Consider the following 5,919-nt stretch of genomic DNA (forward strand, 5'->3'; position numbering starts at 1 on the left):
CCTGTCCCTATTCTTCAGTAAGGACTATCCTCTTCACTACCTGTCCCTCTCTTCTTCAGCCAGGACTACCCTCTTCACTACCTGTCCCTCTCTTCTTCAATAAGGACTACCCACTTCACTACCTGTCCCACTCTTCTTCAGTAAGGACTACCCTCTTCACTACCTGTCCCTCTCTTCTTCAGCCAGGACTACCCTCTTCACTACCTGTCCCTCTCTTCTTCAGCCAGGACTACCCTCTTCACTACCTGTCCCTCTCTTCTTCAGCCAGGACTACCCTCTTCACTTCCTGTCCCTCTCTTCTTCAGCCAGGACTACCCTCTTCACTTCCTGTCCCTCTCTTCTTCAGTAAGGACTACCCTCTTCACTACCTGTCCCTATTCTTCAGTAAGGACTATCCTCTTCACTACCTGTCCCTCTCTTCTTCAGCCAGGACTACCCTCTTCACTACCTGTCCCTCTCTTCTTCATTAAGGACTACCCTCTTCACTACCTGTCCCTATTCTTCAGTAAGGACTATCCTCTTCACTACCTGTCCCTGTCTTCTTCAGCCAGGACTACCCTCTTCACTACCTGTCCCTCTCTTCTTCAGCCAGGACTACCCTCTTCACTACCTGTCCCTCTCTTCTTCAGTAAGGACTACCCTCTTCACTTCCTGTCCCTCTCTTCTTCGTGAAACATGTCAGTCTGTTTATTATCGTCCACTATGCCATCTGAAAATATTTGGTTTTGCCTGTTATTTTATTAAAACTATATCAATAAAGACACCTGCAGGACTACAAAGACTTGTCTTCCTACAACACAGACTGCAGAGTTAATTTGATGCAACTTCTGCTGATCATACAATCATTTAGCTGCTCTTACCTGACACAATGTTGACAGGAAACAGTAATAGAACACTGCCATGGTCTCATTCTGTCAGTATAGCAGCAGAGTCCGGGAGAACTGAGACAGGGGTCAGAATAGTGAACATTATGCAGCAGAGAGCCATGTGTTCACTCTCCTCCATACACACTAACACTCTCCTCCATACACACTAACACTCTCCTCCATACACACTAACACTCTCCTCCATACACACTAACTCTCTCCTCCATACACACTAACTCTCTCCTCCATACACACTAACACTCTCCTCCATACACACTAACACTACACACTAACACTAGCTGGGTTACCCTAAACCTAAACCTAATGTGACACAGTTCATTATGTCCAGGCATACAGTATATCAACAAGATAAATAATTAACAAACATGCAAGTCATTCTACATCAATGAAGACAGATATAATCTAAACTTGTGTTTAATACTTCCTGTTGACAAACAGTCCATAGTAAACACAAGGTAAATAACAACAGCCCAGCAGTAAACACAAGGTAAATAACAACAGCCCAGCAGTAAACACAAGGTAAATAACAACAGCCCAACAGTAAACACAAGGTAAATAACAACAGCCCAGCAGTAAACACAAGGTAAATAACAACAGCCCAACAGTAAACACAAGGTAAATAACAACAGCCCAGCAGTAATCACAAGGTAAATAACAACAGCCCAGCAGTAAACACAAGGTAAATAACAACAGCCCAGCAGTAAACACAAGGTAAATAACAACAGCCCAGCAGTAAACACAAGGTAAATAACAACAGCCCAGCAGTAAACACAAGGTAAATAACAACAGCCCATCAGTAAACACAAGGTAAATAACAACAGCCCAGCAGTAAACACAAGGTAAATAACAACAGCCCAGCAGTAAACACAAGGTAAATAACAACAGCCCAGCAGTAAACACAAGGTAAATAACAACAGCCCAGCAGTAAACACAAAGTAAATAACAACAGCCCATCAGTAAACACAAGGTAAATAACAACAGCCCAGCAGTAACACAAAGTAAATAACAATAGCCCAGCAGTAAACACAAGGTAAATAACAACAGCCCAGCAGTAATCACAATGTAAATAACAACAGCCCAGCAGTAAACACAAGGTAAATAACAACAGCCCAGCAGTAAACACAAGGTAAATAACAACATAACAGTAGTAATCACAAGGTAAATAACAACAGCCCAGCAGTAATCACAAGGTAAATAACAACAGCCCAACAGTAAACACAAAGTAAATAACAACATAACAGTAGTAATCACAAGGTAAATAACAACAGCCCAGCAGTAAACACAAGGTAAATAACAACAGCCCAGCAGTAAACACAAAGTAAATAACAACAGCCCATCAGTAAACACAAGGTAAATAACAACAGCCCAGCAGTAAACACAAGGTAAATAACAACAGCCCAGCAGTAATCACAAGGTAAATAACAACAGCCCAGCAGTAATCACAAGGTAAATAACAACAGCCCATCAGTAAACACAAGGTAAATAACAACAGCCCAGCAGTAAACACAAGGTAAATAACAACAGCCCAGCAGTAATCACAAGGTAAATATCAACAGCCCAGCAGTAATCACAAGGTAAATAACAACAGCCCAGCAGTAAACACAAGGTAAATAACAACAGCCCAGCAGTAAACACAAGGTAAATAACAACAACCCAGCAGTAAACAGAAGGTAAATAACAGCAAACGTATATCTGTCTGTGAAAGCACTCCACTGAAGATTTAGGGGTCAATTCAATCCATATCGCAGAAATTCATCATTACAGCGTGATTGAAATTCAAAGGCAATGTATTCATGGTAAACGCTCCATACAGTGCATTTGGAAAGTATTCAGATCCATTACCTTTTTCCACATTTTGTTTTACTTTACAGCCTTATTCTAAAATGGATTAAATAAAAGAAATCCTCTTCAATCTACACGCAAAACCCCGTAATGACCAAGTGAAAACTGTTTTTTTTTTACATTTTTGCAAATGTATTGAAAATAAAAAACAATAATACCTTATTTACATAATTATTCAGACACTTTGCTATGGGTTTCGAAATTAAGCTCAGGTGCATCATGTTTCCATTGATCATCCTTGAGATGTTTCTACAACTTGATTGGAGTCCACCTGTGGTAAATTCAATTGATTGGACATGATCTGGAAAGGCATACACCTGTCTATATAAGGGCCCACAGTTGACAGTGCATGTCAGAGCAAAAACCAAGCCATGAGGTCGAAGGAATTGTCTATAGAGCTCCGAGACAGGATTGTGTCGAGGCACAGATCTGGGGAAGTGTACCAAAACATTTCTGCAGCATTGAAGGTCCCCAAGAACCCAGTGGCCTCCATCATTCTTAAATGGAAGAAGTTTGGAAACACCAAGACTCTTCCTAGAGCTGGCCGCCCAGCCAAACTGAGCAATCGGGGGAGAAGGGCCATGGTCAGGGAGGAGACCAAGAACACAATGGTCACTCTGACAGAGCTCCAGGGTTCCTCTGTGGAGATGGGAGAACCTTCCAGAAGGACAACCATCTCTGCAGCACTCCACCAATCAGGCCTTTATGGTAGAGTGGCCAGACGGAAGCCACTCCTCAGTAAAAGGCACATGACAGCCCGCTTGGAGTTGATTATCTGGTCTGATAAAACCAAGATTGAACTCTTTGGCCTGAATGCCAATCATCATATCTGGATGAAACCTGGCACCATCCCTACGGTGAAGCATGGTGGTGCCAGCATCATGCTGTGGGGATGTTTTTCAGCGGCAGGGACTGGGAGACTAGTCAGGATCGAGGCAAAGATGAACGGAGCAAAGTACAGAGAGATCCTTGATGAAAACCTGCTCCAGAGCACTCAGGACCTCAGACTGGGGCGAAGGTTCACCTTCCAACAGGACAATGACCCTAAGCACACAGCCAAGACAACGCATGAGTGGCTTCGGGACAAGTCTCTGAATGTCCTTGAGTGGCCCAGCCAGAGCCCAGACTTGAACCCGATCGAACATCTCTGGAGAGAGCTGAAAATAGCTGTGCAAAAACGCTCCCCATCCAACCTGACAGAGCTTGAGAGGATCTGCAGAGAAGAATGGGAGAAACTCCCCAAATACAGGTGTGCCAACCTTGTAGTGTCATACCCAAGAAGACTCAAGGCTGTAATCACTGCCAAAGGTGCTTCAACAAAGTACTGAGTAAAGGGTCTGAAAACTTATGTAAATGTGATATTTCCATTTCTTAATTTTTATAAATGTGCTAAAATTTCTAAAAACCCGTTTTTGTACCGGTACAGAGTCAATGTGAAATAACAGTAGGGAGGCTATATACAGGGGGTACCGGCACAGAGTCAATGTGAAATAACAGTAGCGAGGCTATATACAGGGGGTACCGGTACAGAGTCAATGGGAAATAACAGTAGGGAGGCTATATACAGCGGGTACCGGTACAGAGTCAATGGGAAATAACAGTAGGGAGGCTATATACAGTGGGTACCGGTCCAGAGTCAATGGGAAATAACAGTAGGGAGGCTATATACAGCGGGTACCGGTACAGAGTCAATGGGAAATAACAGTAGGGAGGCTATATACAGGAAGTACCGGTACAGAGTCAATGTGAAATAACAGTAGGGAGGCTATATACAGGGGGTACCGGTACAGAGTCAATGTGTAATAACAGTAGGGAGGCTATATACAGGGGGTACCGGTACAGAGTCAATGTGAAATAACAGTAGGGAGGCTATATACAGGGGAGTACGGTGCAGAATCAATGTGAAATAACAGTAGGGAGGCTATATACAGGAAGTACCGGTACAGAGTCAATGTGAAATAACAGTAGGGAGGCTATATACAGGGGGTACCGGTACAGAGTCAATGTGTAATAACAGTAGGGAGGCTATATACAGGGGGTACCGGTACAGAGTCAATGTGAAATAACAGTAGAGAGGCTATATACAGGGGGTACCGGTACCGAATCAATGTGAAATAACAGTAGGGAGGCTATATACAGAAATGTAGATGTAGGTAGAGTTAAAGTGACTATGCTTAGATAATTAACAGAGTAGCAGCAGCGTAAAAGGATGGGGTGGGGGGGCAGTGCAAATAGTCTGGGTAGCCATGATTAGCTGTTCAGGAGTCTTATGGCTTGGGGGTAGAAGCTGTTTATAAGCCTCTTGGACCTAGACTTAGCGCTCCGGTACCGCTTGCCGTGTGGTAGCAGAGAGAACAGTCTATGACTAGGGTGGCTGGAGTCTTTGACAATTTTGAGGGCCTTCCTCTGACACCGCCTGGTATAGAGGTCCTGGATGGCAGGAAGCTTGGCCCCAGTGATGTACTTGGCCGTACGCACTACCCTCTGTAGTGCCTTGCGGTCGGAGGCCGAGCAGTTGCCATACCAGGCGGTGATGCAAACGGTCAGGATGGGGACCCATTGCAAATCTTTTCAGTCTCCTGTGGGGGAATAGGCTTTGTTGTGCCCTCTTCACGACTGTCTTGGTGTGTTTGGATAGAAATGACCTTAACATTTCTATCATGAAATCTGAATAAATTGAATAAAGCCCGAAATTGACTGTATGACTGAGTCCAGAAGAGCCTCACCGAGCCGCCTGCATACATACATTGTCATAAATTATTCATGATAATTACCATGGGACTCCACTTTAATGAATGATCTTAAAAATAACATGGTGGGTTAATGTTTGTGGTCTATTCATCCTCTCTAACATAGAGCACAACCTTATTCTCTGCCTTAGTGGAACATGGAGCTGAGACCAAAGAACATGGACATTGTTGCTATTGAATTTAGAGTAGTGATTTCAACAGCCTAGTTTCAAACAGACTGACTCATCTCATCTCAGCATCTTATCATCATCAGTGTTCTCAATACAGACTAGACTAGGGTTATAAACATCTCAATTATTACTATAAAAAACAGAAAATAGCCCCTTAACCCTTGGCCTACAATTACCGCGCCATTGCGGTAATCTAATTAACGTAGTAAAAAAATCCCCTTTAACAGAATGTGACTGGCAGAACGGGTGTCGTATGTGGAGGATGAGGGC

The sequence above is a fragment of the Coregonus clupeaformis genome, chromosome 19 (genome assembly GCF_020615455.1).
Source record: "Coregonus clupeaformis isolate EN_2021a chromosome 19, ASM2061545v1, whole genome shotgun sequence".
NCBI classification, from domain to species: Eukaryota; Metazoa; Chordata; class Actinopteri; order Salmoniformes; family Salmonidae; genus Coregonus; species Coregonus clupeaformis.